The 25,332-nt window shown below is 46.0% G+C and overlaps 1 long non-coding RNA gene across 1 annotated transcript; it reads right to left on the minus strand.

Moving 5' to 3' along the window:
• Positions 1 to 1,709: 1,709 nt before the first annotated feature.
• LOC144679303 (uncharacterized) lies at positions 1,710 to 21,383 on the minus strand. The gene is made up of 3 exons (XR_013576311.1): positions 21,153 to 21,383; positions 20,980 to 21,062; positions 1,710 to 1,948 (listed from the first exon to the last, which is right to left on the minus strand). It is a non-coding gene; the product is annotated as an uncharacterized LOC144679303 (long non-coding RNA).
• Positions 21,384 to 25,332: the final 3,949 nt, after the last annotated feature.

Genomic DNA, 25,332 nt, shown 5'->3' on the forward strand with positions numbered 1-25,332 from the left:
GCTTTTGAAAGAAAGAAGAAAAATCTTGCATTTCTATAGCAACCTTTATGACCTCAGGATGTTCCAAAGTGCTCTGCAGTAATGAGATACTCTTGAAGTGTCATCATTGTTGTAATGTAAGAAACGAGGCAGCCAACTTGTGGACAGCAAGCTCCCACCCACACACAGCATTATGATCATGGCCAGATAATCTGCTTTAGTGATGCTAATTTGAGGTTAATTGGCCAGGACACGGAGAGATAGCTCCCCTTCCCGCTTTCAGAATTGTGGCTTGGGTTTCTTAATGTCCACCTGAGAGACAAGACCTCGGTTTAATGCCTCATCCAAAAGACAGCACCTCCTACAATGTAGAAGTCCCTCAGTACTACACTGGAGTGTCAACTCATGTCTCAAGCAGGATTCGAACCCACAATCTTCTAAATCAGGAGCAACAGTGCTACCAACTGAACCACAGATTATGGTCCGAAAAATTGTTGATTTCTTAATCACTAGCTAATCTACAAAACCATTCAGCTCCCCATAAATGAAGGTTGGTTTTCTGCAGTGATTTAAGCAGTCTGCACCCAATTTCTTAACCAAATGCAAAAAATCGAACAGGGCAGATTTCTCAATGATTCTGCTCGTGCATAAAGGATGACCTAGGCACAGCAAAGAGAGGAAAATTAATATGTTGGGGAATGCACATCCATAATGAAGCTTGTTTGATTTTCCATCATCTTAAATTAATGAATAGAAAACTAGGTGGGCTTCATTAAGGGCACATGTTCCTCTCTGCCCAATTTTCCTGTAAGCACTGTGCCCAGACAAAACACAAAACACCATACGAGGAAGATTTGTCCCAATATCTGCACAATGTCTCAATAGAACTAAGTAGAGGTGCATTATGTTTGTGAAATTTAGCTGTGATTATTGCTGCCATTGTATAATTGGATTCCTTAATTTTCTATCGGCAAAATGTATCTTCCACCATCAGAAATCAGTATCGTCACTGAGGGTAATTCAAAGTATGGGCCCTTTCCTGAGAAACAGTTCAGAGACTTTCAAATAAGCCACTCTATGCACTACCTTGGGTCAAACCTTTGCCATGCAGTTAGGAAGGAAAATTCAATGAGGGGGTAGCTTTAAAAAGCCCAGCGTTATGCCCCTATTCTGGTCTCAATATGAAACGCCTTCTTTCAGTCTGTCAATTTTGGCTTGCCATTTGCTGATTGATTTTTCTGTGCAATGACATGGAAGAAGACTTACACAAGAATTGTTTTTAAAATGTGGAAGCTACGCATGTGGGCAGCTCCAGGCAAAAAAAACAAAATCAGACAAACATAAAACTTTTGCCAATTCAATAGGACAGTTACAAACTGAGTGTGAGAAAAAATGTGTGGGTGTCCACTCAGAATCCCTTTATACTGTTGCTCAATGTCGTCACTCTCGGAGACTTTGAAACGATTTTGTAATAGCTGAAGGATAGATAAATTGAGTTGTATGTGCCAATACATTTGATAGCACTTGTACTCCTTTTTCTTTTTGCTTTGAAATGATTGATGTAGTGCCAGGTTCTGGTAATAACATAAACGCGGTGTCGATTCCTTACAATAAGGCACACTCAGTTCAAGTCAGTTACCAGCCAAGCACTTGAAGCTGAGTATCACCTTTGAAAAACGACACGTTGAGTAGTTTTACAGATTTATACTTTATCGCCAAAACTAGTGGATTGGCCCACATTTTTAAGCAAAATGCAAAACTTTTCCGAATCGTTCGGCATGTTTCCTCCTCTTTTACATTCTTTCTGACATGTTCTGACAGATAGACAGTGTTGCTATGCCCATTATTAACTAGCTGCCTGGACTTGCATGAGGGGGTCACAGGTGTTACGTCTTCATAGTTGGCCTCCCATCCTCTGTTGCCCCTATTTAAAGCTTGCCCCGGTGGGGCAACTAGAGTTGGAAATTTCCTGCGGAGAAATAAGAATGTAAAAGCTTGTTAAATCACCCCTTGTTCCAGAATGGTGCACATTTATCAAATCAACAGCACCTGTTGGACTTCGCTTTTGAGAAGAAGAAGGTTTGCCTGAAGAGTTCTGTGCCAGTTCTGACTCCGCAGCTTGCTTTGACAGCCGAATATTTTTGCTCTTTTTAAAGGGTGAGATTGATGGCCAAGCTTTAGCTGGAACAGTGAAAAAAAATAACCTGCCTTTTATCAAGTGGCTACTTTCATACTGAGCACGGCGAGACAAACTGGTTTGGCAAAATATTCACAAAATGGACCAAAGTGATGCAGTAAGATTTGCAGGGAGGTTGTCCTGACAAAGTGATGACGTTTTCTTTTACTCAATTTTGACAACAAGACAATGGGCAGAATTTTGCCCTTGGCGGGCTGGCTCGGCAGGGGCAGTTGGGAAGCCTACCGCTGCCCGCAATCGGGCCCAGGGGGCAATTTCATGCTGGCGGGCCAATTCAGGAGGGGGGAGGAGTGCAAGCGGGGCGAGCGTGACCTTTGCGCATGCGCACAAGTGCACTCCACGTGAAGATATTTGAAAAAATATAATTTAAAAAATAAAAATGTAATGACACATGTCCCCTCATTGCGATTCATGTCGCATGAGCAGGGACATGTTATTAATGAAAAAATAAAGTTCATGTCTGATTTTTATTTGCTTTTGGAAACCTTATTCCGCCTGTGGATGAGGTTTCCAAAAATGTGCAAAGGCCGCTTGGCCTTTTCGCCCACCCGCCAACTGTAAGTTTGGACGGACGGGCAGCGAAACATTTCTTGTAATTAACTTTTTAATGGCCTCAATAGGCCTTTTAATTGTCGGCGGGCGCGCCACCGACTCCAGCGCACGTCCGCCGACCAAAATACTGCGGGAGCGCGCGATGAGGTCGGGACGCACGCCCCGACATCATCGCGCGTCATTTTGTGCTCGGTCGGGTAAGGCGCATACCCGCCCACCGAGCTAAAAATTTTACCCAATGTTCCACTTGTTGGCTGGGATTTTCCGGCCCATCAGCGGCAGGCATCTTCCTGGGCGGGATAAGAAAATTTGGAGACCGACCGAAAGTCAATTGATTTTTGGCTGCTCTTCGAATTTTCCCGTCCCTCCCACGAGGATGCCCACCACTGGCGGGGCCAGAAACCCCACCCATTACCTTTAAACTCAGATTGCTCAATCTTCACGTTTAGTGAAGATTCCTCTCTTTACACAGTTACCGCTTCTGATTCAGAAACTGGATTCATCTCATCCGAGGTTAACAACAGTTTGAAATATAATTAACGGCTGGTATTTCTTCCTCGAGGTTGAATGGATTACTGCCATGGTTACAATATATGTAGAGACCAATAACTTATAAAAAGAGATATGAATTTCCCAGTGACAAATGGAAAGCACAGAACAAGATTGCACATTTTAAGACTTTATTTTAAGACTCATATCAAATCAAAAATTCCTACATACCACATTCATATTTTGCCCTGGGGCGGAATCATCCGGTCCCATTGGTAGCAGGCGTTATGGTGGGCAGTGGGGGGAGAACTCGGTGAGAGGGAATTCTGTTTCATGCCGGCATGAAATCTCAGCGGGATCATCCAATGGTGTCGCCATGGTGGAACGCGAATCCTGATGGAGCCAACCTGGGCATGATTTGTGAACCGCTAGTGGGATGCAAAGTAAGGCCCGGCCGGAATCATTCCCCCCAGTGCCACATTTGCCATTACGATGGTGGAAAAGCACGCCGGCCCAGAATACGTTTGGACAAGGGTGACGTGCGGAAGGCGGGGCTTACCTTTAGGGCCTTGCTCAGATCGCAGATATCCAAGGAGATGAAGGTGCTGGAGGCCTTCAGCTACTGGACACTGGGGGATCACGTGCATCGCATTCTGGGTAGTTCCTCATGCACATGGTTCTGCCGCGAAGCTGCTCACGGACAGTGGGGGCTCTCTGTTGATGCTTCGGGCCTGCTTTGGAACATCACGGTCTTGGCCATGGGCTGCTACGGATGATCGATGAAGCAGGGGAGAGGAAGGTCTATGTGTAAGTGGGACAGGGAAGTGTATAGGGCGGGGGGATGAGGTTGACGGGGGGAACGAAAGTGCCGGGGGGAGTGAGATTGGAAGGGGGACAGAGGGTGTCCTGGGGGAGGAAGGAGTATGGGGGAGAAAGCTGCAAGTGGGGAGGTATGCGTAAGGGGGGAGGAAGATATAAGGGAGGGAGTTCGGAGGTGGGGGGGAGGTGACGGGGGGAGGAGGGAGTTCAGAGGGGGAATGGTGGCCCAAGGAAGGAGGGATTTGGAGAGGGGAAGTGTCTGGATGGGGGATGGTGTATGGGTGGAAGAGGGAGTAATGGGGGTGATGTCTAGGTGAACATGCAAGGGAGGAGTCTGTTGAGTCAATGACTGCCTCCTGGGGAGTGATTAGAGGGTGGGTGAGTGCAGAGGAAGCTGGTAGGGTGGGAGGGTGAGGGTGCATCAGTAATGGTAGAAGGGACAGCAAGGGTGGTAGGTGGAGACACAGAGACAGACACGAAGGAGGGGGGTCAGGGAGGTCAGTGTGGACAGGGGGTGGAATTCTCTGGGAGGTAGGGAATGTGAACATGCACCTGGACACCCTGAAATGACAAGGTTTCGGGTTGGTAGGTGTGGAGGTGGAAGATGTGCCAGTGAGGTCGATAGTGATGGGGGAAAGGACATGTGTGATTGTGGGAGGGGAAAGGACAGTGGACGGTGCTTACGAGAAACTTGACTCCAACAATGATTTGCAAATTGAAAGTGAGCGGAGCCTCGTGTTGGACGGGCACAGGTGCTGCATGGGAGTGCGATGAGTGATTGGGCAGAGGTACAGGTCAGCTCAGATGGACAACTGAAGTGGAACCCCAGCAGGCAGCATTGGAAATGCTCAGGACAGTGAGATGAGGGTGAAGGACGAAGGCTACGTGTGGGTGGGAGAGTGTTTGCATGAGATTCCGAAAGGCCCTGGCACACATGTAGCCTCTGAGATTCTTGCGTAGATGACCCAGGGGTGTCTTGCTGTTGCTCCTCCTCCCTTTAGGTGCCCGAGGGCCTTGGTCTGAATCTTTGAGGGGAAGGAGCATCTGGGGGGACATCGAGGTGCCCCGTTTCCCTCTCGCGTTGCCAATGCAGGAACTCACCCGTGGCTACCGCGATGGAGAGCAGGTATGCGTGTATCTCCGTATTCTGCTGGACCAGGGTCTCCATGGTGTCCACCATCCTTCCCATGGAGGCCTCCATACATGCACATGTGTGCACCACTTCATCAGAGAGCAGGTGGATGCGCTCCTCCGACTCGCGTGCCACTCAGTTGAGGGCTTCCAACAGCTCTGCATGATGTTCCCCTGCCTTCTGCTGACTCTCCAGGATGAGTTGGAAGGCCAAATCTATAGGCTCGTCATCTGACTCGACCTCACAGATGCCTCTTCCCCAGCAGTCCGAGTGCCGGGTGGCTTGCCTGAACCTGCCTCCTCCTGCTGCAGACATGTGGTGACCACCAGATTGTGATCCCAAGCCTGCTCTAGATTTAGGTCCCACTGAGGTGTGTGTCGCTGCACTGGTGGAGGGTGTGGGTGAGTGCTGCAATGGGTCTTCAACGGTGCTGTTGATGGGTCCTCATCCGAGGTGCTCTCAGAGCTGGTATCGGGGTCAAGGTTGTCTGAGGGCAACGTGGCAGAGGTGCCTAGGAGAGACAGTGCAGATTATTGGTGCTTGGCAGCCGCATTGAACACAGAACAGTGGACTTAGAGTAGCAGTGACAGAGGGATGATCTGGTGTGAGATCCTCATGTGGGCGTTCACCGCCAACCGTCCACGTCCTCTCCGGCCAGCTCCTACGCGCAACTCTTGAACGGAGTGAGGACCTTGATTTCCTGCACTCCACCCCCGATCTGGGCCCTCTCCCCTTGATTGTGCATGACCTTGTCCTGCATAAGGACAGATGGAGAGAGTGTGAACAAGGCACATGACGGGCCAAATGAGAAGGATGGCAGGTGTGCGTGTGTGCTGAGTGGAGCCATGGACGGAATGAGGAGGCAGTCTCCAGAGGAGATAAGACCAGATGGAGATTGTATGTGAGAGAGTGAATGGTGATGTCTCTTGAGCTGGCAGTGAGTGAGATGCCAGCGAATGGGCTTGTGAGTGGCTGAGCTGAGATTGATGAGATGGTTGACTTACCCTGACTGCACAGGTGAGATCATTCATCCTCTTTCTGCACTGGATGGTGAACCTCTTGTGTGCAGCATTGACACTGACCACCTCTGCCACCGCCTCCCAAGCTGGGTAGTGAGACTGATGGGCCTCCTGAGGACAGGGTGGGGGTAGAGGACATCATGGCGGGTCTCCACAGCATCCAGAAGGCGTCCCAGGGACGCGTCACTGAATCGGGTAGCTGCAGTCTTCTTGGCTTTTGGGGCCATGTCTTCACCGGAGCAGTCCTGGGCTGCAAACATTGAGAAGTGTGTACGTAGCTGCGGTATAAATATGATGCCCAGTGTGAGGAAGCAGTGAGGTAACGGCGTGGCACATAAATCAGAGGCTGCCCGCCAGCGAGACACCGTGTTTCCCATGAATGCATTATTAATGAGACGGGACATGCCGGGAAGGGTACAATATGGTGAAACCCCGCATTGCGGCCAGCGGGTAAAACATCTTTTTTCACGCCTGCTACCCACTTAGTGCAAATCTGGGACAATTCCACCATTAGTCTCTGCAAATCTGTTTTAGATTTTGTTATGACATGAATGTCATCAATAAATCTTAGATTGTGTAAAAATTTCCCCAACTAGGAAATTCCACCAATAGTGCAACAGTGGTAGAACAATGGTTCTAGTTCTAGATTAAACAAATCAGGCAGCATGCCTTCTCTGAATGAGTGTCTAACCCCACTGTTAATCTGAACACTCTCCAATCCACTTTAACAGCAATCAGGGATACAACCTCGATGTTTTCTATCAGTCAAAAAAGTTTTTAAATCGGTATCAAACATGAAGTGGTTGAAATTGGTATCGTGCCAGGTTGCTAGTGTGATCTGGGTGCGGGGAACAATCCCTGTACTGGAACGGTTAGGCCTGAGTCACATGTAACATTGATCCTTGGCCTCATTTAAATTAGACCCACAATATCTGGAGAATGTGGGTGGCAATCAGGAGGTGGGGAGGCAATGACAGGGAGGTTTGTGTTGGGGTCAGGTGATCATATGCAGTTGAGCACGGCCCATCGATGGTCTTTGGAAGTGTGGTGTAGCCGGTAGGAACATTCAGGTGGGTTTTCTTTTACACTTACCTTTTTGGTAGTGGCCACTTAAATGAAGAGTCAATTATCCTAGACACAGCAGGCTCAGTCCTGGCTGCAATCGGGAGAGTCCATTTGGGAAGGGGCCCTAAAGGAGGTGTTAGGCCCACTATTTGCATATGCAAAGTATCCAATGCTTGTTTCAGGCGCCTGTACTGGTTGACTACACTTCAGCCTTTATCAAAATGGCAGATGGTGTGCCTACAATTAATTGTGCGCTGCACATGCCACCTGCCATGTTGGCTGTTTAAGCACCCATTTTATGCCCATAGAATATGTTGGAACATCAATAAATTTCATGCTAAGACATCTATAGCAACATGGAATGTTCAGATTCACCTCAAACTGGAGCCTCGTTAATAACGATCAATGAACCAAAGCGATACCAATGGTGAGTGGCTGGTTTTATGTGAGATGAGATGGACTAATAACAATGAGTTTCACTATGATGGGTACAAGCTTTATTGGAAAGGAAGGTGGAATGCATCAGGAGGGAAGAGCACAGTGTTATGACCCATTGCAAGTCAAGCAACCCCACAACCCACCGTCTGTTGAAAGCTAAATTCAGGATTAAATTCGGAGCAGTCACAATCATGTAGGTGTGTGCACAAAGAACAATGACAGCTGATTAGGAAATAGATGACCTTCACCGAGATCACTAAACAGAGACAGAGAAAGCTCTAAGATAAGGCATGTTGTTGGTAATGGAAATGGATGAGGAGAATAGTTACCCTTCTGCCTAACTGATGACCTGATGGTGACAATCAGTTTTCTGCTAATGTAAGCCACAAGCAAAGTGAAGCTGACGAGCAAACAAGAAACAGGATTGTTTCTGTAGCTGTAACTAGAAGATGCAGATCCAGTGTTCTGTTGTGCAGATCCTTTGTGACCATGTGTCACTCTGACCATAACTTGGCTTTGGAATCGGGAAAGCTGAGAGCGAAAGCTGCGGGAAAAGCATTTAGAACAAAAATCTGAGACCTAGGCAATTTGAAAGAACCTGTCATTAGAGGGAAACACCATACCTGCAATAACTGAAGAAATTGTCAGGAAGATATAGTAATTTTCATAACGTTATTGGAATTTATTGTAGAGTAATATTGTCTATGTGTGTGTGTGTGTGTGTGTGTGTGTGAGTGACTTAATTGAATTAAAGGCAGCTAGCCTAGAAGATAGCTGTTAAGTAGGTAAACATGGGTGAAGTATTAGAATGTGAGGTGTGAAGGGAACATTAGCATTTTTAAATAAACCAGACTAGCTTGAATTCAAAAGAGGGGATGAAATGTTTCACCTAGCCAGGAGACATTAAGAAACAGTGGGCTGAATTTTCTGGCTGACATGCGGGTGGCGGAGCCCACACGTCAGCGCTTAAAATGTCGCGCGAGCGTCCCAACGTCAGCGCGCGACATCGCGGTGTTTAGGTCGGTGGGCGCTATGAAGCACGACGCGCACCCGCCATTAATTAAAGGCCTTGTTAAGGCCATTAAGTCACCAATTGACGAAGATTTTGAGGAGCCCGTGCGAACTTCGGCTCGGCGCATGGGCCCAACGGGCAGGCGGGTAAGTGATTTTTTGACAAACCTCATCCACTGGTGGGATGAGGTTTGATTTCGGATTTTAAAAAGTGTAAGAAAGTTTTTGTGTACTTTATTAACATTTCCCATCTCGTGTGATATTTTCACATGAGGGGGACATGTTAATGATTTTTTTATTGTTCTATTTTTAATCTTTCACAGTCTTTCAGCAATCTCCCTGAGGCACCACTTAGCCTCAGGGAGATGTGCACTCTTTTGGGGAATTCCCCCACCCTGTCCGCACAGGAAGTGCTGTCATGCTGGGCGGGCCTTAATTGGCCCGCCCACGTAAAATGGTGGTGGGGCCCGTTTCGGCAGCGGCGATCAGTTGCCTGCCCGCCACCGAGTCGGTCGGGCCCGCCCGCCCGTCAAGGGCAAAATCCAGCCCAGTGTGTTTATTTTTCCCAAAGATTACTGGTAAAATTGGCACTATGCTAGATTTTGTTATTAGAGAGGTAAAGTCCAAAGACACAATGAAACAATGGGAATTTGCATTCAAAGGGGAAAATATGCATAAAGGAGAGAAACTTGTGTGTAGAAAAGAAGGAATTCTAAGACCTAACAAGTGTGAAAAGCCTCCAGCATCTAAGCCTCAAGCTGCTGTATAAAGAAACTGAAGTTAAGAAAACTCATTTTGAATTCAACTGTTCAGGGTATAGTGTTACTTTGCCTGGATCTTTTAAAAATGTGTTTTTACTGTTGCCTTAATTGAAGTGTAAATGGGAGTTAGGCGGGCTAGAAGTTACTATAGTAGTGATTTGTGAACCTATATCTGTGCTTAAAATCATGGGAACACCATCACCTGCAAGCTCCCCTCCAAGTCACAGATCACCCTGACTTGGAACTATATCACCGCACCTTCACTGTCGCTGGGTCAAAAACCTAGAACTCCCATCCTAGCAGCACTGTGGATGTATCTACACCACATGGACTGCAGCAGTTGAAAGAAGGTGGCGAGTAACCACCCCTCGGTGGCAATTAGGGACGGGCAAACTATGCTGGCCTTGCCAGTGACATGAAAGAATAAAAAAAAATGATAACCATTCCTTTAAAAGTCCCGTATCTATCAGTGGCATACGGTGAGGAATATTTTTTACCTTGCATCCGTTCAGTCATATTTTGAACTCAGTTTTCCTCTTGTTGACTCGCGGAATGCTTTTTTTAAAATGAGGCACGAAGCAGAAGGAGAAAGGGGCAGAGATCTGTGATGTGAGGTTTAATTTAATGTGCAGTTTCTGTGATTTTTCAGTGGGGCATAGACACAACAGCAATACTTGCATCAATCAGTTTTGGCGACTGATCTATAGACGACTTATCAGGATTTTGGCGAGGCTTCCCAAACTTGCTGATTAAATAGCAAATAAGCTACCCTGTAGAAAAGAATTGTGCAATTCAAGCAAATAATAGGCATTAAACACAAGGAGACTCGTTTAAAAACTTGCAGATTTGTTACTAAGCAGCAGCTTCATGCCTAGAGTGTCCATTCAAACTGCTTCAAATAATCCCATGCCTATTCTGAGCACAGAGCAGATCAGTCAGTGAAACTAGTGAATATCCACTCAGTCCCACCCTTACGGAACAGTAGCAGCATCAGCCATTTTATCGAAACAGCCACGCACACCCACTGCCTCCAGTGCCCCCGCTGCCCCTAATCAGAGGCATCACGCTTGGACCATTTATTGAAGTGTTGATTGCTAATACAGTTTGTTTTTATGCCAAGAAACTCCTTCTTATTATAGCTAATAACCATTGTATTTAATGAGCTGACTAATGAGTTTCAAATGTGAATAATAGCCTTTCGGATGGGCCATGATGAGCTGATTCAAATTTGTTACTTCCAGTGAAAATCATCTGGCTTTATTCCAGACAATGCAAGTCATCACTATTAAAAACAAATTTGTATTAAAGCAGCAAAACCACTTATCACCCTGGGAAATCCACATCTTAATACGCACTGTGTGTAATTTTTTTTATGTCATTATTGTGAGAGACTAACCAAAGATAATGACAAGCAAATACTAATAAAAGGAGACAATTAAAATACAGTGACAAAGATAGAAAATCACCAGAATGGCTGGAAATTACCAACGTGAGCCACTTGATTGGCTAAAAATGGTGACTGTGGATTTGATAAAGGCAAATTCTATATTTCTGGAGCTAAATGATGGCACAGAGCCTGATAATGAACTGGCCTCAGAACATTGGTTGCAAATAATATCACTTCCACTCACGTCACTATTTCTTACCCTTCAGAGATAAACAGCACAAAAATGGGAAAGTCTAGGCTAAGTTTCAGTAGCAACACCCCCGAGCTCCTAGTGTACCTACGACCTGCATAACTGACCTGCAGAGGCTGCTAATGTTACCTTGTTCTCAATGGTACACCACATGATCATGGAGATAACATTGCTCAGTGACCTAGTCACATGGGAGTTGACAGCATATATGCCTGTTGATGGCTGTGCTACCAGGAGTTCTTCAATATGGAAGAAAGCAAGTGAATCATCACTTCAGTCCTGGGCTGTACCAACTTCCACTCAGGCCTGTATTCCTACATAATCTGTTTGGTCCTTACAGCATGCTGAATGCCTGCTCCAAACCAGCTGTCACGGACAGAATGTATCGGTGGGATTTTCCACACCCACCTGCTGGCACAATCTTCCTGTCCCGCTGCAAGTCAGTGGACCTCTGGCTGGGGCTCCGCCTCGCCCGCTGCAGGTCCCACCCTCGAAGGGCCAGAAAATCCCAGCCTATGATTCTATTATTGCCCGTGGTTAGTATGTTTTTCTTGATTAGTATGTTTTTTTATGAAGGTGTTGTATGTTTTCTTACTCCTTAGAGTGTGCATGTCAATTAAGTAACTTCAGCAACAAGCTTTTGTGAGTTTTAAACTAATTAAGGTTACTTATTCTCACACTCTTAACCCAAATTTAAACATAACATTTTGCATATTCATCACACACATACTCTCTGACACACAAAGATTAGATACAAGTAAAGGTAGTATATTTTTACAGCTAATGGGCAACATTTTCCCCCTGTCGGGGGGGAGGTGCGGGATTGGGCACGAGCAGGCTTCCAATCAGTGCCCCCCATCGGGGGCATGCGGCCATTTTACGTGGGCGGGCCAATTAAGGCCCACCCAGCATGACATCCACCGGGAAGCGCTATGCGCTCCCTGCGTGGGCTGGGGGGGGGGATTGCCTCAGCCGGGAGTGCGTTCTTTCACACATGCACGCAGAAGAGCACACAGATCTCCCTGAGGCTAAGTGCTGCCTCAGGGAGATCGGCTCACATTTTAAACTTTAAATAAAGCTGAGGAAAACATTTCCCTGCCATGTGTCCTCATGTGACACTGTCACATGAGTTGGGACATGTCCATAACTTTCATTTTAAAATATTGTGAGATTTTAAAATCCTCATGAAACCTCATCCCGCCTGTGGATGAGGTTTCATGCTTTTACAGAGGCCTGCCAGGGCTCCCAGCCTGCCCACCAACCTTAAGGTTGGACGGGCAGGTCCAGTAATGACTTCAACTACTTTGTTGATGGCCTTAATAGGCCGTTGACAAGTCAGCGGGCGCACAGCCGACTCGGGTGCGCGCCCACTAAACTGAAAGTCTGAATGATGCGCCGTGATGTTGGGATGCTCGCCCGACATCGCCGAAAATCATTTTACGCACCGGCGAGCGGGCCCCACCCCCACTCGCCGACCGGAAGACACAGTCCTATAATTATCTTACTTTCTGATTTATGGGGCAGAAATTTTCCCCGGTCGGACGGGGGGGTTGCGCGGGGACAGGTGGGGGATTCCCTGAGTCGGGCATGGGTGTGAAAGAGCACAGAAATCCCCCTGAGGCACGGGGCTGCCTCAGGGAGATTAAGTTTGGAAGGAAAGTTTTTATTCAAGTAAAAACATTATTGAGATATGCCCCCTCATGTGACAGCATCACATGGGCTGGGACATGTTTATCAAATGTTTGAAAAATCTTTATTTAATTAATAAACCCTTCATGAAACCTTATCCCACCCGTGGCTGAGGTTTCATGAAAATTGCGAAGGCCGCCTGGGCTCTTCGCCTGCCCCCCGCCGACCTTAAGGTTGGGCGGGCAGCGTTCTTAACTACTTTAATTACTTTCTTAATGGCCTTAATAGGCCTTTGACAGTTCAGCGGGTGTGCAGCCGACTGGGCTGTGCGCCCGCCGAACTAAAAATCTAAATGATGCGCGGTGATGTCGGGGCGCCCGCCCAATGTCACCGCACGTCATTTTACGCATCGGCGAGCAGGCCCCGCCACCCACTCGCCGATCCGAAAATTCTTCCCATGGTTTCTAGTCACCCATAAGGCAGGCCTGTCGTTTCTTGAATGGTTTTGATGCTTTGATGTTGAAGCAAGAGTCATGTAAAGCGAAGGTATCTCATCGTGTTCTGAGGTTTCTTGTAGTTGAAGCTCTACGAGGTTGGTTCTCAGGTGAACTTGAGGTTGGAACAGATTAGGGAGTCCTTTTCTCTGTTGGGATCTCCCACTTTCAAGGTATCACTACTATTTACCATGGCTGCTTGTTGACTTGCAGCTAGTTTGTGATCGGGCTTTCTGGCCACTGAACTGATCGTTTTATGACTTTCTGGTGGATTGTCTGCAAACAGCTTTTGCTGATCTTTTAAAGCAGACAAAAAGAGTCTTGGCTGTCTCACCATGTGACTTTTCACAAGTTCAAAGTCCTTCCCAAATAAGAGGAAGGTGCTCATGTTGATTCCACAAACTGTGTGGTGGGTTAATACCTCTGAGGGTTTGAGACAGTCGGTGTCTTTGCTCTTGAATGTTCCATCCAACTGATAATACCCTTCTTGATTGGTTTCAGGGAAGGACATATTGAATCACTTCAGTCTGGAAGGTTCTTTTGTGTTGGCCCATCTTTAAACAAAGAGATGTGTGAATTCCCCAGATGGCTGTGAAGGTCCATGTTTAATTAGGCATTCAAGACGTGGTACTGTCTGTAGCTCAAATGTCAATGGTCACATGATTTTCGGCAGCCATTTTAATAGCCCATTTGTGTCCAGTTTTTTAAAGTATTGTCTGGAAGTTCATAATATACTGGGACATGACACAGCCAACTCTTCAACCACCACCTATCTCTCTCCATATATGTACATTTGTAAGGTGATTGCTTCAGACATGAGAGCCAACAGATGTTCTACACAAGTGGATGTGCATCACTGAGTAGTAGTTGGGAGTGGAAATCTGTTTTATAACCTCACATTGAGGTACAATTGCAGCATGCTTTTTACCACTCATCGGAAATTAGTGAACTCAGCACAGATCAGACTATAAAAGTGACTCAATCCATACTGTGCAGTGTCCTCCGATGCCAACTCAGCCTTTAGAGAGTTTTTTTAGCCCTTTTATTGTCTTTAGGGAGGTGTATGTTATATGTTGGCACCATTTGCACATACCATACTTTGCAAGGACACATATTTTTACACTGGATCTATTGACAACATTGTGTGTAATAAGCGTCTTTGATCATTTTACTACATTAAGGGTGTTATGTAATAAATGGACATTTCTGTTCTTGTAAATTAAGGACATTGTCTAAATTCCACAATCAGAGACCTATTCTGGCCATGTGCGGCCAATGAGAGCATCATGCAGTTGCAGCCCATTTATATTGGGTGGTAAAAGTGAAGCTGTTAGAAGCCTGATAGTTTTTTCAGGCTTCTTTAATTCACCTACTAGATTGTCATTTTGTATGTACCATAATGACATTTCTAAATGCAAATATTCAATGCCAGATGGGTATAACTCAGCATTTGGTCCTATCTTGCTTTTCCTGGTCTGTTTTCCAACTGTTACCATTTCTCTTTTTAAATATTGTTTCTTCATCTCAAAGCCTGATTTCCCTCAGAGACCTAATGTTAGTTTGCTAGCAACCCCAATGAGATTGAATCATTTATCTACAGAGCCTTATGAAAATAACAAGCTGTTAAGTAGTTTAGAAAGCTCTAAATGGGAATCTCTTTCTGGGTAATCAGTGCAGGATAAGCAATAGTCCAATTTCTTCTTGTGCCTTTAGTGTCCTTATTACACACACACATCTGATCAATATCCATCCGCCTTCCTTACCGGTGTGCCAGTAGAAGCTAAATTGAAAAAAGGATTGACTCAAGCTCTGCTTCCTAAGGCCAAGCCACTCACAGTCTCATACTGCTCTATTGTAGATGACATAGCCTTGACATGCAATTAGGCCCATCTCCCTCTATTAATATCATCTGGGTGTGAAGTACAGTCTTCATTTTCTGATTTAGAGGAACTGAGCATTAGCAAACCTAGAGAACGAAGGGGAGGCCTAGACTAAAAACATGACAACATGACATGGAACTTGATTCGCTCCCGTATTTTAGCAATGGGCAGACCTTTGATAAAATTACTCTTAACAACAGGATTGTTTGTACTTCTCTACAAATCTACAAAGGTTTCAACCTGGAGCCCAGCAAAATTCATTATCAGGAATTTGTAATGAGCATGCAGTTCAAAAACTTATGTTTGATAAGGTTTTGAATAGTCAGTCAGGGTTGAGGTGTGCTGTACTCAGTAAATTTATTTTGCATTGACCTAACTGGAATTTCTTTATATATATTTTGTTGCTCAGAAGTTAAGACTCTGACAAATTAGCTGTCACATAAGGTGTAACAGATAAGAGGCTGACTCCGACTAGCTGAATACCTCAGTTATAGATTTGGCAGGACTTAAGCTGAAAATGTCTCCAAACACAACCAGTTCAGCCATTCCAATCCAACTCATTTGGTTTCATATCAAAGGGTGGGATATTCCAGCCCCACTCACCACCAGGGTCGCCCAGTCCCATCAATAGCCGCTGGACCATTTGGCCAGGCCGCCGCATCCTCCGCAGCGGGCTCTGCCATGATGGGGCTGGAAAATCCCAGCCAACATGTGGAAGCAATTGCTAAAGTCAAAAAAGGAAAGAGAAACCGTCAAAACTACTTAACATGTGACTAGTAAATTACAGCGTTTCAAGTAGGCAAATATATTCCCAATGGTGAGGTTGATGACTTTGACTTGAGTTAAATCAAGTCAACTCCAGGAGTACAAAGTTGTCCTCTGTGGCAGATATCTGAATTTTTCTCCTCCACGGCCTAGACATGTCCCACTAACGTTAAATATATCCCCTTTAAAGAGTTAAAAGCACTTTAAAGTTTGGCTTCTTGCTGGACTGAAGTTATTCAGCAGTCAGTGCAACCACAAGCTGGTGTGTACCCTGATGGGGGTCTCAAACTGTTTGGGTTTAGTGCATTTGAACATCATATTGGTATCTGACACCCCAGGTTACTTTACCTGCACACAGCCCAGATCTGTTTTGTGTCGGCATAATTGTGATAGTATAACTGTAATTGCTTCACAGTTTGTTTGTTTCCTCCTGAAGGTCAGATGAGTGTAGGTAGAGGCAGGGTGACCTTCAACATACTTTAGTGGAATAGAATTTGCTGATTCCTAATATTCAAAACTGTAGCAATTCAAATATTCCTGGACAAAAGCAACATACTGCAGTGACAGAGATTGGAACTAAAAGCTTGAAAATACTCAGCTGGTTAGGTAGTCTGTTTAGAGAGAGAAACAAAGGCCCAAATCTTTCAGCCTCCGATCGTCGGAGACCAGGCATATGATGGAAGACTTGCATCAAGACCTTGTGGAAATCCTGACGTGCGGACCCACGTTGGAATTGCCTGGGAAGTTTAATCTTCCAATGGGCATTTCCCTCCCGCACAAAGGTCTCTGATTCTGAGCTAGAGTCAGAGACTTGGGCCAGATCTGCGTTACTTACCTTGATAGTTACCCAGGAAAAGTTGAACATTTTAAAACCTGGTCTAACGCTGAGTAACTCCACAACCAATCACCCAAATCACCCTCCTGACCACCTGATTACTCCCTGACCATCTGACTAACCCCCTACAAGACCACTACCACCACGGCCACCGGAATAGCACCCTGATCACCCAACTACCCCACCCCCAGACCAGCCAACTACCCCCTGGACCAATTACCCACTCATCCACCTACCCACCTACTCACCTACCCAATAACCCACCTATCCTAGCATCCACCTACCCACCTACTCACCTACGCAATCACCCACCTACCCACCTTCCCTCTCACCCACCCCCCCACTCACTCACCTACCCATCTGCTCACTCGCCCACTCACCCATCCATTCACTAACCCACACCCACTCATTAAAAGAATAGACCTTTAAACTTACCAGAATTCGGCGGCTGGTGCCATAAAAAGGGGGCGTGTCCTCTCTTCCCCCCCGCCCCGACTCCACTGCGATCCGATGGAGTTCCCCGGGGGAGACACTGCGTTGCACATTTCTTCTTCAGCCGGGATTGGAAGATCCTGGAAGAAAGGCGCTGGTCAGGAAAATAATCACGGGCAATAGCAGTGCCCCTGACAGGAAGATTCAGGCCAAAGTGAACGTTTCAGGCCAATCCTTCGATGAACAGTTTTCATCTCAAATAATCCTGGAATCTGCTGAGAAGTGTTGTGTGGGAGCAATTTGTGTCAGAAGGAATGTTTCTTTCTACCAAAGGATGATAATTACTTGTTAAATATAATTAGGCTTAACTACATTATTCTCTTTTGTTATATTAAAATTAGAAAAAAATGAAAAGTTCACACAGATGACCAAATACTTGATGAATTATTTCATCCCGCATGAATGAGCCGACATTCAGTGACAGACGTGTAGCCCAGTCACATAGCATTACTTTCAATGACATTTTTCTTTCCAATCTAATCTAACGCTGATGAAATACACACAGACATTCAGTCTCCAGCATTCGGTCAATATTGTATAAACGTTAGACTGGATAAGAGGAGACACAAAAATTCACTGGCTTCAAGAAAACTGAATTATGAATCCAAATGGGAGTATTTCCAGTTGGTTATAAATTAAAAAGGAACTGTTTCGAGTTAGTTTGAAAAAGACCTGAATTTGGCCTTATATACTTTCAATCAATGAAAAAGAAATCAGCTCCTGCACTCAAGCGGGGTAAGCTTCTCTGCGCAAACATGTTTTCCTATTTCCTGCTGCACCAGTGAATGCTGAGTGAACATATGTATCTCTCTCTCTCTCTCTATATATATATAAATGTAATTTAATAACTGCTGGTCCTGGGGACAAATGATAACAGACGATGTGATGCTGAAGTTAGAAGAAGGATAGAGCTAGCCAGAAGTAATTTTGAGAGGTTGAAGGATGTGCAAACAACAAGAAAACTCAAGCTTGTAACAAAGGATGCTACATTCTATCGACTTTCCCACATGCCTCAGAAACCTGAACAATAAATTAAAGACCTGCGGAGCGTAATAGAGGCCTTCGAAACGTGAATGCGGCGACAAATGGGGCAGATTTTTGCCCTCGTCGGACGGGCTCGGTGGGTGGTGGGGGGGGTTGGGCAGGAAGCTGACAGCCGCTCGCGGTCAAGGCCGAAAGGCAATTTCACGCTAGCAGGTCAATTAAGGTCCACCCAGCATGAAACGTGAGCGGCAGCGCTCAGCTCAGCGCTGCCTGTGCGGGCGGGGGGGGGGGGAGGAGGGCGAGCACCAGCTTCATGCATGTGCGCAAGTGCGCGCTTGATAATCTCCCTGAGGCACGGAGCTGCCTCAGGGAGATGAAGAGTTTTAAAATAAAAAATAAAGAAATGAAAAATGTTATAAAACACGTCCCCTCATGTGGCTCTGTCACATGAGCAGGGGCATGTTATTAATTAAGTTTTACATTTTATTTTTATTTGCTTTCGGAAACCTCATCCCGCCCATGGACGAGGTTTTCCTAAGAAGTGCAAAGGCCGCTTGGCCTTTTCGCCTTCCCACTGACCATAAGGTTGGACAGGCAGCCAAAAATGTCTTTCAATAGCCTTGTTAATGGCCTTAGTAAGACTTTTAATTGTCGGCGGAAGCGCTGCCGAGCCTGGCGTACACCCGCCGACCGAAATATCGCACGGCTGCTCATCGACATGGGGACGCTCGCCCGACGTCAACGCGCATCATTTTACACTCGAGCAGGCCGGGCACACACCTGCCCACCAAGGTAAAAATTTTGCCCATGCTAAAAGTTCCATATACAGATCATAAGTTCAGGCAGCTCCGTGCAGTGCCTCTTCTGGCCACTGCAGCACTGTTGCTGGAGGGACTGGAGAGCTGTCAGCCAATCTGATTGGCTGGCAGCTCTCCAAGGTGGAGCTTCGTCCTGAGCGAGGGGCGGAAGTTGCATCTTATGCCAATCAATGCTCATTAGAGCTTAAAATGGCAGCGGGGCTGCTGGAGTTGGCGGGGAGGTGTTCCCTGCCGACTCTTCGGATTGCAGAAGCTGAGCTCCCGCCATCCTAAAAATTCAGGCCCATGATGGCAGACCTCCTGATAGGAGTAGGTACAGGCAGGACAGGAGGACAGCTCCATCTCATAACATAAGAAATAGAAACAGGAGTACATCAGATGGCCCCTTAAAGCCGCTCTGCCATTCAATACAATCTTGGCTGATCTTTTGTCTCAGCTCCCACCCGCTCCCCATATCCTCTGATTCCCTGAAAGATCAAAAACTTGTCTATTTCAGTCATCAATATACACAATAATGAGCACTCACAGCCCTCTGGGGTAGAGAATCCCAAAGGTTCCAAAGTAGGAGGAGAAAGAGGCGGAGTGAGGGATATATGGAAAGAGGGAGTTGAAAGAACAGTAAAAGGGGAAAGAGATGGGAGAGGCACAGGGAGAGAGAGAGAGAGATGGAGGCAGGGGAATGAAGATCAAAAGATGGAGTGAGGGGCATGGGGGTAAAGAGAGAGGAATACATGGTGAGAGAGTGAAGGGAGGGAAACAAGGAGGAGGTAGATTTAGGAAGAGGTATGGATGGAGGCAGAAGAATAGGCAGAGAGAGAAGGATGGAGGAACAAGTATCATGACAGAAAGATGCAGGGAGAGGTACAGGGATATTGAGATTCATAGAGTGATAGGAACAGAGATAGTGATGGATATATCTGGAAATAGAGTAATGGAGGGAGGGGAAAAGGGGGAGAGAGAGAGAGAGATGGAGGGAGACAAACAGTGAGGGACAGGGAGAAACAGGGACAAATACGGGCAGAGAGGGGGAAAGAAAGGCAGAAGGTGAGGGACAGAGATGGAAGGGGAGGTACAAAGAAAGAGAAACAGAGGGAGATACAGGGAGATAGAGAGTTGGAGAGAGGAACAGGGAAAGAGCTGAAGAAAGAGGTTGAGAGAGGCAGAGATAGAGGGAGGAGGAACAGAGAGAGAAAGAGAGGTAGAGGGAGAGGTATTAGGTAGGGAGAGATGCAGGGGGAGGTACATGGAAAGAAAGATGAAGGGAAAAGAACAGAGAGAGGTTTGGAAAGGAGACCACAAAAAATAATCAGTATTGGGTGCTTATCCTTCTTCAGAACTGAAAATCAAGAATAGCAATACATCAGGAAACTTAATCAGATTGGAAGCATCAATGGAATGATGTGAGAGACAATCCTTTCTCTCATCGCCATTGCCGTCAAGATCTTTAGTTTATGGTTACTGAATAAAGTCAAATTCTGTTTTTACTATAAGGAACTCTGAAACTTTTACCACAAATCAGTCCAATTTTCCTTTGCCTATAATGTGTAAAAAGGCTGTGACTCCTTTCGTCTATTGTAATTGAATAGGTTCAGTTCCATTTTAACTGCTTAGGATTCTGAGATTTTTACTGGCATTTTGGGGGTTTCAATCGATGGTTCAATCCTTTTACCATGAAAATCGTAAACCAGTGGCCTTAATTGTCACACTTCATTACTGCCTCCTGCATCTTATTGATACAAGTTCTTCCTTTCTTCCCATTTTATGCTCACAACATAAAACGTGTTCCAGGAAACCTTTGCCAGGACAATAATGTTATTCCAGCAGCCTTTCTGACCCTGGGTTTAAAGGTTTTCTGTGCTGGAGGAATGTTTACAATGCGTTCATGGAGTTTGTTATTAAACAGGTGGGTGCCAATGTCATTCAGCTTTTAATACATCTGTTTCTGTACAAACGGATGCAAAACCAAAGTTAATGTACACCTACCACTTCACTACTGAACTTCTGCTGCAGCTCATGAATAATTCACTTTGAACATCTCTATTGCTTCTTCTTGAATAACGTCTGATCTGAAATAAAAGCAGAAGATGCTGGAAACACACTGTCGACCAAGGAGCATTTGTAATCAGGAAAGACATATTAATGTTTTAGAAGCTTACCCGTCATGTTCTGATGAATGGAGAACATCATGACCTTTCTTTTCAGTAACTGACCCGCTGTGTGTTTCCAGTCTTTTCCATTTGCCAGCATTCACAGTTTCTCTTACATGCATCTTACTCGAACCTTTGATCGCCAAGGACAGCATAACAATAGTCCAAAATAAATTGTTCCAAAGGATGATTCAGTTTGATTTAACTTAGTCATAGCCAATTTTGTTTCTATCAGCTGTTAAACAGTTGAAAATGTTCCAAACCCAACCAGTTTACTCCAGACAGGAGAGACAGTATGTGAAACAATAGTCAGTGAAACCAACTGTGAAAACAAGTGATGTGGTTTTGCATGTAAGGAAAAGAAAACCTTTACCGTTCGCTACTTCTTGTGAATTAATAAAGCGTCTGTGAAAGAAAGTACCCTGGTTCCTGATTGTCCATTCAAGACGCCAGGACAGATAGATTTATTTACGCATATTATTAACGGGGGAAGGCATTGCCCTTAGCCACAAATATTTTGCAAAGGGATTTTAGTATAAGAGTCAGTTGTAAAATGGTGTTAGTCTCCAAGATTAGTGCCCCGCACACAATCCATTACTTGTGAAACGTCAGTGTACATTGCTGAAAACAAGGCTCATCCACAGTGAGTTCCATATCAGCCCCGGAGACAAAAATGGTTGGCGGGGACAGTTAACTAGCAAGAAGCAAGCAATGATATTGTGCTGTAGCCAAACTGTTGGGGCAAGGATTTTATGGTTCCCCCACCCCGGCGGATGCAGTGAGCCATTTAAATCTCCGCTCAGTTCGGCGGGACCGTAATATCCCATCAGGTGGGGGGGAGGCCATTAAATCCTGGTCTTCGTTAACATCAGGGAGTAGTACCTGATTTCAGAGCAGTGCAGCAACCTTGAATTATGCAGATAGCTTTGCGCCATTATGCAATCAGAAGAAAAGTGAGCTCCATGCAAACATATTTCAAAGCATGTAACTGACATCTCAACGCAAATGATATTTCTAAAGCTAAAGCTGTCTTCTCAAATTGTGTCAAAGTTTGTTTCCACATTTGTTTGCCTCACCCCAAATTTTCTCCTCGTCTTTCCCGAATGCATTGATCCACACCTAGATGCAGTTCCAATGATGCAGGATGCCTGCTAGTCAGCCACATTGCTGTGGGTCTGGAGTCTCATGTAGGACAGACCGGGTGAAGATGGCAGATTTTCTTCCCTGAAGGGCACTAGTGAACCACATGGGTTTTTATAGCAATTGATGATAGTTGTCATGGTGACCATTACTGAGAATAGCTTTACATTCCAGATTTATTAATTGAATTTAAGTTCCAGAGCATTAGCCTGGGCCTCTGGATTACACTTACATTACCAGTACACCACCATCTGTCCTAACTTTTGCTTTGTATTGTGCTCCTGTGAAATCCCTTGGGATATTAGGTGCTATACAAGTACAAGCTGTTATTTCCTGTTACATAATTTCATAAAGCTGATGATTTTCACCACAGTGACTGTTTCACTTCTCAGCCTGTATTATGTCCCAGCTGACTCATATCGCAAGCATTGGCAAATTGAACAGTACTCTATAAACACCTGTCACCAATAATTTATATGGGCTGAGATTTTCTATCCATTGGTTATGAATAGGCGCTTAACCTAGCCCAAGGCACCTGTATTATCTATAATAGGTGGGCAAGTTGTGAGTTATGGACAGTAACACAATCTCATGCACTGATTGCTCACATAAACCACTCTGGCTTTGCTCTTGAGGCTTCTGACGCCCTCAATCAATATCCTTTGATTGTGTGTCCGCCTTGTAAACTTCAACCCAACTGTTATTCTATACCCAGTGCAGCATTTCAATAACATGGTCCGGCCAATATATATTAAACTGTAGACTGGCTAAGGGTAAGCAACCACGAGACATACATTTTTTTTTGTATTAAAAATAAATAGAATTATTATGCAAGCGCAATCCCACTGTAGAAATGAACTTCTGAAATTTACTGCACAAGTTTGAAATTCAATTATCAATAACTTTAATTGTGTCCGTGGGCAGAATTTCACCCACATCGGGTGGGCTCGGCGGAGGCTGGTGGAGAGGTCGGGAAGCCGCCCGCCGCCCGGGGTCGGGGCCAGACCGCGATTTCACTCTGGCGGGCCAATTAAGGCCCTCCCAACGTGAAACGTGAGTGGCAGCGCTCAGCGCTGCTTGTGCGGGCGGGGGAGGGGAGTGCGAGTGGGGCGAGTGTGAACTGTGCGCGAGTAATTCATAATCTCCCTGAGGCACGGGGCAGAATTTCGCCCGTGTCGGGCGAGCTCGGCAGGAGCGGGCGGGAAGCCGACCACTGCCCGCCATCGGGGCCGGAAGGTGATGTCAGACTGGCGGGGCCAATTAAGGCGCGCCCAGCGTGAAATGCGAGCGGCAGCGCTCAGCGCTGCCTGTGTGGGCAGGGCGAGCGCGAACTGCGTGCATGCTCGCGAGCGCGGGCTTGCGCGTCTCCCTGAGGCACGGAGCTGCTTCAGGGAGGTGAACAGATTTCAAAAAAATAATAAAGGTTTTATGAATGTTATAAAACATGTCCCCTCATGTCATGACTCTATCACATGAGCAGGGGCGTGTCACCAATTACATTTAAAAATTTTTATTTCATTTTACTTGCTTTGGGAAACCTCATCCCGCCCGTGGTTGAGGTTTCCTTTTCGCCTGCCCGCTATTCGTAAGCTTGAGGCAGCGAAAAATTCAACTTAATTGATAAATTAATGGCCTTAACAGGCCTTTTAATTGTTGGGGGGCGCGCTGCCGACTCTGGGGCGCGCATGCCAGCCGAAATATCACATGAGTGCGCGATGATGTCGGGACGCTTGCCCGACGTCATATCATGCGTCGTTTTACGCTCGGTCGGGTCAGGCGTGTGCCCGCCCGACGAGCTAAGAGTTTTGCCCACGGACCTGCCTCAGGGAGATGAAGCATTATATATAAAAAAAATAAAGAAAATATAGACGTAATGAAACAAGTCCCCTCATGTTACTCTCTCACATGTTTTAAAGGTGCTAAATAAGTCCAAATTTTTGTTTATCAAGGGCTGTAGCAGCAATAACATTGAATAGCTCCTTCAATAGTGAATATAAATATTTTCACTTGCTAGCTGACACATTCCAGATCCACCCACAATTAGAATTGAAAGACCAATTTATTGGTTCAAGGATTCAGATGTTCCGGCAGGAGTCATTAACAAAACAATACAAGTCAGTTGTGTGAACCTTCTTTATCAGTTCTCATTCCCATAAACCTTTAGCTAATAAATAGCTTTTAAAATAACAATAATAATGATAATAGTAATAATAGTAATAGCTTTTAAAAGTCTTAGCTGGACTTTCTTTATGGTCCCCTACAGGGGCAGTCCGATTACCATCCCAATTCACCAGCACAGCACTAACGAAGATTGCTACCGCTCTAAGTGTTAGGTAGACACTAATAAAAAGTGAGAACAAAAAAAGACTGGAACGTTCCTGTTCGCCTTCAGGCCCCCCGCAGTACTGGATACAGGCTAGTGGCCTAGAGGCAGCCTCCTGGAGGCAGGCCATGGCACCAGTGCTCCAGGTAGGCTGAGGCCCTCCCGGCCTACATGACCAGAGCTGTGGCCACAGACCGCCCTGTGGAAAGGTCCCCCTTCCATCTTGGTGCCCAGCAGCTGCGGCCATTTTTTAATGTGAAAGTTGCTCCCTTTCTCTTAACTGAAACAGCGGATCTTCACTGCCTTCTGAGGGGGAGGGCCTCCTATTGGCGATATAGCGGGGAGCAGGAGCAAACCCAGTGGAGGGACATGGCAGACCGGCTGCAGAAGATTTTTTGTAGAACATAGAGAAGCTGCTCATGGCCCCAGTAAAATCTGAACAAAATAAAGCAACAAATATATGGAGATCCTCCAGCAGGAGCGGGAGCGGGTGCAGGCGGGCGCAAACCCGGTCGCCATTCACAATTGGGTCCGCGCCACCATTTTACACGGGCGGGCCAATTAAGGCCCGCCCAGCATACTTCACGACTCCCGTGCACAGTGGGAGTGGGCGGGTAGCGGTGGGCGCGTTCAGGCTGCCGGGTCCATTGGCGACCCGGCGGCCTGTATAGGGGAAGGCCCTGGTAGCCTCGGAAAGGCTGCTCGCAATGGCTGGGCGAAGGGCTG

The sequence above is a fragment of the Cetorhinus maximus genome, chromosome 4, assembly GCF_964194155.1.
Source record: "Cetorhinus maximus chromosome 4, sCetMax3.hap1.1, whole genome shotgun sequence".
NCBI lineage: Eukaryota > Metazoa > Chordata > Chondrichthyes > Lamniformes > Cetorhinidae > Cetorhinus > Cetorhinus maximus.